Here is a 14,200-nt window from a genome sequence, read left to right as displayed (position 1 = left end):
AAGTTTACTTCAAATGTTTGCTTTCACACAATGAGCTTTTAAGTTCTGGGGAGTAGCTGTTGCTTCAGAAAGATTCGGAGGCAATATCTTTATAATATTTAGGGCTTTAGTTATACTAGAAAAATGTGGTACAGAAAATCTAAGAAAGAAAAATTGATTTGCTTCAAAATTTTTATTTTCAAAAGCTTTCAGGAGATGTTAATTGGCTAAGACCTCACCTTAAACTCACCACAGGAGAACTTAAGCCCTTGTTAGGTGCTATTAAGTGAGATTCATATTAACTAGTGAGAAACAAAAAGGCTTTACAGAAAACAGAGGAAACTTCTGTGATCAATTGTTATCAATTATGATCAATGGTAGTTAAATATTAGCTGCCTATTTTAGTTATGGTTATTAAATGTGCCCACAGCAATTCTTTGACAGAGATCTTCACTACAGCCAGGTATAGCAGGCTACATTGCATATTAGAAGCAAGTTGGTGAATTCTTCTGACAAATGGAGATTCTCCACAGATACTTAAAAGTTACACTCATACTGGAATTTATCAAGGCCTAGGAAATAGGGGGGTTGTGGTATTGCATTATTCATGAGAAAGTCTGCTAGAGAAGAACCCCCTGGTGTTAGCTTTCACAAGGCTCAAAGGAATAGCACAAATTGTGACTAGTGTGTGAAATCCTTAGCTGTCATTAAGATGACCCTAAGCAGAGCTGCTTTATCTTTACTCTAAACATTTACCTGGTTCCTGTAAGTCCTTTTGAAGTCATTCCTTTGTTTTGTGTCAGGTAACTTCAATACACTTTGCCTGCTGTGACATCCTACCCACTTTATTTTCTGTATTCTTTGACAAGAGAAAGAATTGTTATAAAATCATCCTTCTTCACCTCAAAGCAAAGTTTTGATATCCTATTAAGGCTGCTGTAGTGCTAATAAAGAATTGTAAGATAAATTTGTATATTTTAGAAAACCTATAACCAAAATTGCGTCTTAAAAACCTGACAAAATTTCTGTTCCTTGTTCCAAACAGCACTTAATTTGGTTATTGCAGAATATTGATATATGGCCTATTGCATACCATCTTTTTAAACAAAATTGATAATTACTCTCCTAAAGATAAGTTGAAAATTGTTTTTATGCATGTTTTTGTACCTTCTATAAATTCATGCATGCATTCCATTTACTGTGTTTAAAAACAGCCCTTCTATGGGAGAAAGGTACATGTGAATTAGATCACATGTTTATTCTTTTGAGTTTCCTCCCTTTTTCAGCACAGATAATTAAATTGTGTGCTGTAGATGTTGTTTTAGTTGAATAATCAAACTTTAATTTGTATATTAATAGTCAATATATATCTCATAGCTTACAATTGCTAAAGATGCTATTAATTCTCAAATTTGCAATTGCTTATGCATATACAACTCGTAAGAATAAATGCTGTTCTTTTAAGAAGACTGTTTTTGGACATTTAATAAATTGCTCTGGATTGCCTGGACAAGACCTCTTGAGGCAATGCCATGCTGGATTTATATCTCAGACAGACTACAGGTCTTACATAAGAAGGATTGACTATATAATCTCGTTCTTTATATATTCAAAACAGTAATGGTTTAAGATAATATTTTGGTATTTTTGGAGAATGTCTATGTCAAATTGTAAAAAAAAAATTGCTCTTGGTGTCCTCAGTTCCTAACTGTTTCCACATAATAGTGTTAATTCTTGAGGACTTATACTTAATCAATTGCTGCAAATGAATGCTCTTATTTCTGATTAATAAATAAATAAATTATGCACATGTGACTATAAATAACTTTTCAAGCTTTCTAGTTACAACCACTCTTCAAGTGAAACAATTGGAAGTGTAATTAGTCACTGCCTATGTTATATTAAAACAGACTATAACAGTCAAGTATTTGAGATGTTTTGTCAACAATTGTATAATTCTCAAAGACAGGTATTAAACTATATCTTCTTTTAAAAAAAAAAGAAGGGGGAAATTATATCCCTGTGCACATTATTTAAATCATACTTTTATTTTAAGAATTTTGAGATTTGAATGTCAAAGAACTTAATAAATGCCTCATAGTATCTTAAAACCAGACATAATCATGTCTAGGTGAGATGAAAAGGATCTACTTATTGGCATATGGCTTGATCCTGAACAGCTACCTTATTGAGGAAGGAGAAAGCTTAGGTTCTCTACACAGAATGCTGCAGAAGCATGACATCTGTCAGAAGAATTTGTGTGACAGGCTGACCTGTGAGTTCACTGAGTGCCCTGACTGTGGTGACAAGAAAGCTGAATTGGGTATATGTTTTCGACCCACCCTTGTTTGCCTTTGTCCCAGATTGGACGAGCTAAGCTGCCTTGCTTCAAGCCTTTTTAATCTTATTGGACATAGAACGTTTGCCTGCAAATTTCATGAAGTAATTATTTTTAATAGCTCAGTAGTATTCCATTGTATAAATGTACCACATTTTCTGTATCCATTCCTCAGTTGAGGGGCATCTATCTGGGCTCTTTCCAGCTTCTGGCTATTATAAATATGGCTGCTATGAACATAGTGGAGCATGTTTCCTTATTACATGTTGGAGCATCTTCTGGTTATATACCCAGGAGTGGTATAGCTGGGTCCTTAGGTAGTACTATGTGCAATTTTCTGAGGAGCCACCACACTGACATCCAGAAGAGTTGCACCACCTTGCAATATGACAAACAATGGAGGACTATTCCTCTTTCTCCACATCCTCACCAGTATCTGCTGTCACCTGAGTTTGTTTTTATTTTTGTTTGTGTTTTTTTCCTTAGCCATTCTGACTGGTATGAGGTAGATTCTCACTGTTATTTTGATTTACATTTCCCTGATGACTAAGGATGTTGAACATTTCTTTAGATGCTTCTCAGCCATTTGAGTTTCCTCAGTTGAGAATTTTCTGTTTAGCTGTTTCCCATTTTTTATAGGGTTATTTGATTGTCTGGAGTCTAACTTCTTCAGTTCTTTGTATATGCTGGATATTAGCCCTCTATCAGATGTGAAATTAATAGAGATCTTTTCACAATCTGTTGGTTGCTGTTTTGTTTTTTTTGTTTGTTTGTTTTTGGGTTTTTTTCCCCCTATTGACAGTTTCCATTGCCTTGAAGCAGCTTTGCGATTTTATCAGGTCCCATTTGTTGATTCTTCATCTTAGAGCATAAGCCATTGGTGTTCTGTTCAGGAATTTTTCCCCTGTGCCCATGTGTTCCATGCTTTTCCCCACTCTCTCTTCTATTAGATTCAGTATATCCAGGTTTATGTGGAGGTCTTTGATCCATTTGGACTTTAGATTTGTACAGGGAGATAAGAATGGATCTATTTGCATTCTTCTACATTTTGACTGCCAGTTGAACCTGCACCATTTGTTGAAAATACTTTTTTACAACTGAATGGTTTTAGCTATTTTGTCAAAGATCAAGTGCCCATATATGTGTGAGTTCATTTTTGGATCTTCAATTCTATTCTATTGATCTACTGCCTGTTATTGCACTAATACCATGAAGTTTTCATCACTATTGTTCTAATGAAATTTAAAAGCTTCTGTAATGCAAAGGACACTGTCAGTAGGACAAAGAGGCAACCTACAGATTGGGAACAGATCTTTACCAACACTACATTAGAGAACTAATATCCAAAACACACAAAGAACACAAGAAAAACAAATAACCCGATTTAAAAATGGGGTTCAAAACTAAGCAAAGAATTCTGAACTAAGGAATCTCGAAGGGCCAAAAAAAAAAAACACCTAAAGAAATGTTCACTATCCTTAGTCATGAGGGAAATGCAAATCAAAGTGACCCTGAAATGACACCTTACACCAGTCAGAATGGCTAAGATAAAAAACTCAAGTGATAGTACATGCTTGAGAGGATGTGAAGAAATAGAAACACTCTTCATTGCTGGAGGGATGGCAGGCTGGTATAACCAATTTGGAAATCAATCTGGCAGTTCTTCAGAAAATTGGAAATAGTTCTACATGAAGACCCAACTATATCACTACTGGGCATTTATTCAAAAGAAGCTCCAACATATAACAAGGACACATGCTCAGTGTGTTCATAGCAGACTTATTTATAATAGCCAGAAACTGGAAACAACCCAGATATCCTTCAATGGAAGAACGGATAAAGAAAATGTGGTACATTTATACAATGGAATACTACTGAGCTATTACAATGACTTCATGAAATTTGCAGGCAAAATGGATGGAACTTGAAAATATCATCCTGATTGAATTAAGCCAGACCCAAAAGGACATACATGGTATGTAATATCCACTGATTGGTGAATATTAGCCCCAAAGCTCAGAATACCCACAATAATACTCTCAAACAATATGAAGCTTAACAAGAAGGAATGCCAAAGTACAGATACTTCAATCCTACTTAGAAGGAGAAAACAAATAATCTTGGGAGGCAGTGGGAGGGAAGGATCTGGGTGGGAGAGGGGAATGAGGGAGTTGCAGGATCACATATGGGAAGAAACAGGAGAGAAGTCCAGAGGGCCAGGAGAATGAATAGAAACATATAGCAGTGAATGGGAGGTGGGGGCTGGGGGGACCACTAAGAAGACCCAGTTGCTAGGTATGCGAGAGGCTCCCAGGACCCAGTGGGGATGACATTAGCTGAAATATTCAACAGCCTGGAGATAAAAACCTTAAGAGACCACCTCCAGTAGATAGACATGGCTCCCAGTTGAGGGATAGGGCCAGTCACCTATCTCAAAACCTTTAACCCAGAATTATTTCTGTCTAAAGAAAACACAGGGACAAAAATTGGAGCAAAGACTGAAGAAAAGGCCATCTAGAGATTGCAACTACCTTGAGACCCATCCCATCTGCAGTCACCAAACCCTGACACTATTGCTGATGCCAAGAAGTACTTGCAGACAGGAGCCTGGTATAGCTGTCCTCTGAGAAGCTCTGCCAACACTTGACTAAGACAGATGCAGATGCTCACAGCTAAATATTGGTCTGAGCTAGGGAACCCCAATGAAAGAGTTAGGGGAATGACTGAAGGAGCTGAAGGGGATTGCTACCCCATAGGAAGAACAATAATATCAACTAACCAGACCCCTCAGAACCCTTAGGAACTAAACCACCAACGAAAAAGTATGCCTAATTTGCTCCATCACTCTGCTAGACAGGTAAAAGATGACTGTCTTATCTGGCATCAGTGAGAGGGGAGACATGTGGTCCCATGGAGGCTTGATGGCCTATAGAATGGAGGATGCTAAAAGGGTGAGGCAGGAGTGCGTGGGTAGGTGGGGGAGCACCCTCTTAGAGGTGAAGGGAAGGGGAATGTGGTGGAAGGTTCATGGAGGGAAAACTGGGAAGGGGGACAACATTTGAAATGTAAACTAATAATAATAATAATAATAATAATAATAATAATAATAAGAAGAAGAAGAAGAAGAAGAAGAAGAAGAAAGAAAGAAAGAAAAGCCCATTTCATTAGCATGACGGTTGACTGGGAAGATTATGAAGAGAGCGTTTAATCATTATTTTCCTTTCTATATTTTATATTTTAAGGTCTTAATTGAAATGCAGAACTCAATGATTTTCTCTTATTTGACAGGTTAAGTCTTCACTTGGCAGGTAGTTTCATTTAATGCACAGAATTAATTTAATGTCATGCAGTTTTACTTCTTAGTTCTTGGTGCCTTTTCTTTGCTATTTATTATCTTTGCCTCTACCTACAGCTTACATTTCTAACATTTTCCTCTGAAACTTTTTCAGCTATAGAGTAATTTAAAATTTTTTATGTGTGCACAGTGAGGGACTATAGATATAATCCCATTGTGCAAATCAATATCCATTGTACACAAAGTCATTCAAGATCATAAGTTCTGATCATTGAGTTACACCAACCATTCAAGCAAGAAGTGATTGTGTCTTTCTGAATTTTATCCTGAGAACTGCTGAGACTCAGCAGAGCATTAGGATGGAATGTTTGATTCTTCCTTCATCTTTCTTACTCAAAATTAATCAGTTCCTATGTGGCTTTGTATCTTCTCATATCACCAGATCCCTGTGAATCATTTGATATTATGATTAACAAGAGTTAATGTCACAACATGTGGGAATTTAAGTAATACTTCCATTAGATCTTGACAATTATTTTAAAATTTTGTTGAAGAATACAAATACTAACTTATATTGTATCTACAACTTTTACTTTTCTGTAGAGTCAACACTAGGTTTCTTTATCTCCATAAATTAATCCATTTTAATTCCTGCTATATAAATATAGTATGGTGTTAAATGCTTTATTTAAGATAACTGCATGTAATAATACATACACATAACACATAGTACATTTTGATGGTCTCCAGAACATGATAAATTTATTTCCTTTTTTAATAGGAATAAAAATGACTTGCAAAAACTTTGCAATATGAATTTTTTCTTCTGCCAGTTTACAGTGGAAATGCTTGGCAATTCCTCAATATTATTTTATTATGTCATTTTGATATCCACTGGAAAGCATTTAATGCCCAAAGATATGATTATAGAACACTTGAATTTTTCCAACTGCATGACTAACCTCTTAAAAGGCATTCCACATACAATGTCATATTTTTATTTGTGATTTTCCTGGATGACATTGGATGCAAACAAATAATGTATATTTCTCAAATAACAAGGGATATGTCACTATGGGCCATGTGCCTATTGAGCTGTTTTGAAGCAATCACAATCATACCCAGCAACTCTAGGTGGATGGCACTTAAATATAGAGCAACCAAGTGCTCAATTAGCTGGCTTGTGCACCTGCTTCTAAACCTCAGGATTCCAGCAAGAGTGTCAGGCCACAGTTACAAGAATGATGTGACTAACAGATTGAGTTATGCATACTATTCATTGTTTACGTCTAGCCATGTGAGAGCTGCACTGTGTTGGTTCTTACTGTGCTTCTCTGATGTCTTGTGTCTGGGTCTCATAGCCTGCTCAAGCGTCTCCATGGTGAGTATCTGCTATAGACATAAGAGATAAGTCAAGCATGTCAACAGTGTTCAGTATTTTCTAAAAGTCTCACCTGAAGACAGAGCCACACAGGCTATCCTCATCCTGGTGTGCACATTTGTCATCTCTTACTCATTCTATTCCTTTGTGGCAGTCATTAGGACCTGATCCAAATATCTAGTGCATTGGGTAGAAAATAGTAGAACTGTGCTTTCTGATATTTTGTCCCTTTGTTCTTATCACCAATATGAAATCCAGTTTTATCCTGTTTTGCCCTGCTTTGGCTAGCAGTAATTTACTCCAATTAGAATATGAGCCCTGGTCATCTCTCTTTACTTATATATTAGTGGATATTTTTATATGTTGGACAATGCTAAAACTGCAATTTGAAAATATTAAGCTTCTCACAACAGACTACCTCATGATGTGCAGTGATCAGTAGTCAATTTGTGGTAAACAATTTCATATTCGTGTTATTAACTTTTCTTGTTTTTCTGACAAGATACATAACAAAGGTAACTCAAAGAAGGTTTCTTTTGCCCTACAGTCTGAAGTTTTTGTCCATAATGGTAAGGTAAAAGCAATGGGAAAGATGGATTTATGGAGGGAGGAGCATAATATATACAATATCATTGAATTTACAGTGATAAAGTACAGGTGCACATCCCTGTGCTCAGTTCTTTTTCTTCACTCCATTTTTATTAAGACTGTGCCTTAGCCTAGTGGATTATATCACCCAGATTCACATGGGATTTCTGTCTTCAATTGAACTTCTTTGAAACAGGCTCACAGTCATATCAACAATGAAATGTGAAGACCACAAGTCTATATTGTCAACTTGACAAACATTCATATGATTTTTAAATATAAAAATATTGGAGGATTCTTTTCTATGCCTGTTTGTTCATATGCTTTGTTGTGCCCAATGATATGGTTACAATCCAGGTCTTGGCATTGTCATGATCACTGGAGTATCTCCTTCATGAATGATGTGTAAAAATTGTTTCCATCACCTCTAATTGGTTAATAAAATACACCAAAATAAAATGAGAAAAGTTCAGGAGTTATATTCCAGTCTTGGAATCCCAAGAAAAATTAAACAGAAAGAGAAGAAAAAAGGTGGAGAGATCATGTGGATGGACTAGGAGGATTTGTCATAAAGTTGTGATCAAAGAGTAGCCATGACGACATTCAAGAACTAGAGTGAGCCAGGACAAGAGACCAGATGGCAAGTAAGGAGGCATTTGTTGCACATTAGCAGTCTAAATGGGTTAGAATAGATGAGAACCTTTCCAACATAATGCCAGCAACTTCTTAATGAAAATAGCATCTCTGTGTCTTTATTAGGAGCTTAAATATCCTCAAGCAGTAGTAGAAATGTGCTCCAGTTATTTGATGGGAAAGGAGGCATAAGAAAACCTCCCAAGTAATTATATTTATATTTGATGTACCAAATGTAGGGCACAGAATCCCAGCTTAAAACCTGAAGAGAAGTCCTAGATGGAATGCTGTTTCCTAGTGAAAGGTAAGGAAGAATGGGAGACCAAGGGATGTCTAGTGCTTCTGTTTTTTTTTCAAGGATTTATTTATTTATTTACTTTATATCCTGATCACAGCCCCCTCCCTCCTCCCCTCCCAGTCCCCCCCTTATAAATACCATCCTCAATTATCCCTTTCTGTTCTCCTCAGAGGAGACACACCCCTTGAGTATCATCCCACCCTAGGAAATTACTCCCAGCAAGACTAAGCATATTTTCTTCCACTGCTGCTCAATCAGGCAGTTCAGTTATGAGAAGTGTATCCAATGGCAGGCAACATAGACATCTGTGCTCCAATTGTTAGGGGACCCACATGTAGACCAACCAACACCTATGTGGCAGCTCACAACTATCTGTAACTCCATTTCCAAGGGATCTGACACCCTCACACAGAGGACACAAGGAGGCAGAGCACTAATATACATTAAATAAAAATAAATACATTATAAAATAAAACAAAAGTGTTTCAAATGAGGAATATACTATGGCAATAGATATATGAGAAAAATATGGAGAAATGTCTTAGAAAAAGTTACAAAATATTAATAATGAGGAAGATACTGCAAAAAAAAGACATGTAAAAAAATTATGAAAAATGTTGTTCCGTCCAGCAGGGCTTAGTTATTCCGTGGGTCGAGAAGGACCAGGGCCTGAAAGAGAAATGAGCGGAGAAAGGGGAGCGAGACCAAGCAAAGAGTTGTCAAGGTCTGTTTAATGAAGGCTAGGAGCCTGATTATAAGCACACAGTGAGAGAAAATAGGGAGGGGTCGAGGGGGCATAATAAAATACAGAGAAAGGGATGGACATCTGGGGCGAATGCTGATTACAGGCTTCTTGCAGCTTATCTTGGAATGTCAGCCCTAAAACTGTCTGCAGTTTATCTTGGAGTGCCTTAAACAGTCTCAGGCACCAAAAGGAGACATGGAGGCAGTGAAGCTGCCTTAATCTAAGCAGTTCTAGGCGCCAAGTGAAGGAGGGAGTGAAGCTGGCAGTCTCCGGTGCCAGGTGGAGGCAATGAAGGAGGGGGAGACATAATTCCCTTTAAAGGGTCAGCCGGATCTTTAGGGTGAGAGTAACTGTGGGACCTAGTTACCCATGGTTTGATCTCTCACAAAATGTAGTCACACCTGAGAAGAAAAAAAATTTTTAATTATAAATAAAATTGAGGAAGCTAGTAAGATAGAGATCAAGAAAGTGAACCCAAAATTCATAGCATCACCATATAATGAAAATCAAGAGAGTTATCCAAAGGTTGTTAGAAAACTCATCTTATAATAAACATCAAATGCCAACAGACAGTGGCCACCGCCAAGAAGAATTTAATTGGCATGCCATAGAAATGATAGAGTTTTAAAATATTATGAATACAACTTTAATAGAAAATCTAATCTCTAATGGCTTTAGGAAAATCCAAACTGTCAAATGTTTTAATTATGGCAAGTAAGGGCATTCAAAAAGGGATTGAAACAATCCCTAGAAACAATGTTATTTATAGAAATAATAAAAAATCAGGATCCACAAAATGAAAAGCTATATCTGGCACCCAATGTGGGACATACACAACTGGCATCTACCACAGCTGGTGATCCACACAAACCCATACTGGAACTTCAGATTAAACAAAGACCATAAGTAACACCTGGCACTAGTTCCAAAGAGCCTTCCCACTCTGAAGACAAACACGCTGTCTTCTTCCCACTTTTGTTTTTGTGTTGGGCTACTGCACTGACCCCTGTCCAAATCCAGACAGTCCAACTGACCACTAACAAAAACCCTGATCTGCATTCCCCAGTCCCTGCAGCCCCGCCAATATAGTGCCACCAAGTCCCTATGCTCCTTCTCTGTCTGCTTTACTTTTAAGGTGTACAAAAAGCAGCACAACTCCCCACCTAAGAAAAAACAAGTGAAGATAATGATGAAAACTTATCAAGTAAAAATTACACTCACAATATCCAGTCTATTTATACTTGGCAGCCTTGGAAAAAGTACTCTAACAGTGAGATATGTCAGCTCCTGGCTGAATCCCAATTCAACTGCAAAGATAAGCATTGGCAAACCTTCACATGTAGATTATATAAAATATAGCAAGCTTGCCACTGGTCAAAAAACTGCTTTTGCTTCAACTACAGACAGAATATCACCCAAGCTATGGACAAACAGCAGTATATAGAAAAGTTGAGTGCTGAGATTTACGAAGACCATGTAAACAGTCTTTTATAACTCCTCCTTCACAGAAAAGTCTGTCAGATATACAAGATGAGAAGGCTAAAGATGATGCTCCTATGACACAAAAAACCCTGGGTAACTGTCCAGGACATCTTCAAACTCTTCCATTTCTATACTTTTGGGACATGCTTGATCTACACTTCCTGCATTCTCAGGTGAAGGTCTAAGAAGATATTCTGGGTTTATAAATGCAAGTTTTAATACAAAAGGATTTAAACGCAGAACTCATCAAGTTAGGATAGCTGTTAGAGTAATTTTTCCAAGGTTGCCTGTAGGAAGCCGTGATAATACGTGCCGTCACTAGATGGCGCTAAGCTCCATTGTGCGCATGTGCTGGAGCAAATGCCTGCCAAGTCACTAGTCCGTCCCCTGGGACATTTGAGACTGTGGGTGGAACCGCCAGTAGTATTAACACGTCACACCTGTGGGTATATATAGCAACACGTTTCTATCCTTCTTTGTTCTACCTCACGATTATGAATAAAGTGTAACCACGAAAGGTCTTGACTTGTGTTCTGCGTGCGTTCCTGCGGGACGGGAATAGCGCAGGACAGTTGCCAAATACAAATAGACTGGATATTGTGAATGTAATTTTTACTTGATAAGTTTTCATCATTATTAGTATAAGAAAATACATGTTTTACTAGATGCAAAGTGTGAAATAATGGGGGGGGGGGTTGAACACTGGACACATGCTAGTTGCTGTGCCCAGTGATTTGACTGCAATGCAGATGTTGGCATTGTCATGACTATTGGAATACCTCCTGTATCAATGATGTGTTAAATTGTTTTCATCACCTCTGATAGGTTAATCAAGTGCTTACAAGTGGGGTAGAAGAAAAGAATAGAATATGATTCTGATCCTAGTCTGGCACCTACTTTCATCCCTCCCACCACTCACTCTAAATCTACAGTTAAGCCCTCCACTTCTTTCTGGGAAGCCGATCTTCTCCCTCTTGGACACTGGGGCCACTTTCTCGGCCTAACAGAGTTTTGGGGGCTCACCTCTCCTTCTTGTTTCCCAGGGGAAAAACCATACCAATCTCACCAGACTCCACCACATAGTTGCATTTTTAGGGGTGTTCCTCTCACCCATTCCTTTTTGATAGTGCCAATGTGTCCTGTCCTCTTATTGGGAAAGAATCTTCTACCAAAGTTGGGAGTCTCTATGTCTTTGTCTCCTCCCATTTACCTGAGCCATAATTAGCCAGTAGTCCCTCTTCTCTTCCTTCTAGCCACCCAACCTAACTCTGACATGTTGTTTCCTTTCTTTGCTGTCAGGGAAAGGCAAATGAAAATGGCTATCAGATCCCACTGTAACCCTGTCAGAATAGATGAGATCAGTAACAAGTTACAGTTCATGACGAGGAGGATGGGGAGAACACTCCTCCAATACTGTTGGGAATGCAAACTTGTATATCCATAATAGAAATCAATATAGCAGTTTCACAGAAAATTGGGACTCAAACTACATAAAGATTCAATTATAAAACTCCTGGGTATATACTCAAAGGATGCTTTATGATACCACAAAAGCTCTTGTTCAACAAACTATGTTAATAGCTTTGTTGATAATAGGCAAAAACTGGAATCTATCTATATGTCCTTCAACTGAAATGTATGTAAAGAAAATGTGTTACATTTACACAGATGGGTTTTACTCATGTGGTAAAAACATTGACATCATGAAATTTTCAAATGAATGGATGGAACTAGACAGGATCAACCTGAGTGAGGTAACCCAGTCACAGAAAGAAAAACATAATAATTATTCACTTATAAGTGGATATTAGCCACAAAGTAAAGGATAACTAACCTAAAATCCACACACTAAGAGAAGCTATGTAAATATGTAAAGAGTAGAACTCAAGCTTGGGACACATTAATCTCACTATGAATGGGAATTATAATAAACATCTCCTGGGAATGGGGAGATAGTTCTAGGTACATGGATGGACATGAGAAGAGGAAGGATCATGTAGTGAGATATTGGAGGGAAAGAGTACTAATCGAGATAATTGGATTCAGGGGGCATAACCATATAAGCTAGAAACCTAGTGTGATGGAAACTCCCAGAGATCTATGATGATGACACTAGCTAAGACTCCTAGCAGTTGGGGATATGTAGCCTGAATGGGCTATCTCCTGTAACCAGAAAAGACTTCTTGTGGAGGGACTGGGACACCAACTCAGCCACAAAATCTTTGAACTAAAATTTGTCTGCCTATAAGATGTGCTGTAGTACTGATAATGCAGAAATTGTGGGACAAGCTTAAGATGTATACCATGAGATGGAGGAGCCCATGCCTGAGACTGCCTAGGGAACCAGGACCCAGAGTGAGAATAACACAGTGACCTATGACAGACCCAAACAAAAATAGGGGGGAAAGTCAACAAAATGATTCCTAATGATATTCTTATACACTCATAGACTGGTAGCTACCCAAATTGACATCAGCGAAGCTTCACTGAGCAACTAATCCAACCAGATGAAGAGACATAGAGCCAAATATTAGTCAGAGCTTTAGGGAGCCAGTAAAAGAAGTCAAAGAAGTGTATAGGAGCCAAGGGGTCTAGGACACCACAAGAAAAGCCACAGAATCAAGTAACCTGGGTTCATAGGACCTCAAAGTCTGAACAATTAACCAAGGAGTATGCATGAAATGGATCTAGTCCCACTGCAGATATGCTACTGTTCTACAAATTGATCTTCTTGTGGTCCTTCTGAAAGTGGGAGCAGGGCAGACTATATTAGACTAAGTTGCCAGCTACTGGGACACTTTTCTCCTACTGAGTTGACTCCTCTAACCTTAATATGACAGGAGATGACTATACATGTGGTAACTTGATATGCCATGGCTGGTTGATATCCCAGGGAAGCCTGCTCTTTTCAGAACAGAAAAGGAGGAAGCATAGATGGGAGGTAGGAAGGGAGATAAAGAGGAGAAACTGAAAGGAGACAAAAAAGAGAAAGTGTAATTGGAATGTAAATAAATAATTAAATACTCTAATAAGTGCAATTGGTTCTAAAAAGTCTATACTTATCTATATAAGTTAGTTTATAAACATGGAGCATACTACAGTGTAGTTCACAAAGAATGAATGACAACTGCATAGTAAAAATTAATCCATGTTTTACAAAATGACTTGAAGAAAAGGAGACAAAGACCATTCACTGAATCTTCTTCCTTCATGACTCTCAGCTGTTCTTTAGAGTTTACAGAAATCCTTAAGGATGTCTGTGCATTAGAGAAAGCTCTCAGTTGCCCCAAATTTATCATTGCAATGAACCAACTTCATGTTCTTAGCATTGGCTCTTTTTGCCTTTGGCATCCCTCCCTGTGAGACTGTGGTCTCACATAGATGGTCTCTTTTTCTAATTATGCCTAACTGTGTCTTTGTATTTGCTCCTGTGATGTGGACACTTTTGCAATGACATGTAA

The 14,200-nt window shown here is 37.9% G+C and overlaps 1 pseudogene; it reads left to right on the top strand.

Moving 5' to 3' along the window:
- The first annotated feature begins 6,365 nt into the window (after positions 1-6,365).
- On the top strand, positions 6,366-7,435 carry LOC147003622 (vomeronasal type-1 receptor 4-like; annotated as a pseudogene).
- The last annotated feature ends 6,765 nt before the right edge of the window (positions 7,436-14,200 follow it).

Source organism: Mus caroli, unplaced genomic scaffold, assembly GCF_978045245.1.
Source record: "Mus caroli unplaced genomic scaffold, Mus_caroli_1 scaffold_8, whole genome shotgun sequence".
Taxonomy (NCBI): Eukaryota; Metazoa; Chordata; class Mammalia; order Rodentia; family Muridae; genus Mus; species Mus caroli.
The sequence above is the reverse complement of the archived record's forward strand: the minus strand, read 5'-3'. Positions and strand labels throughout refer to the sequence as shown.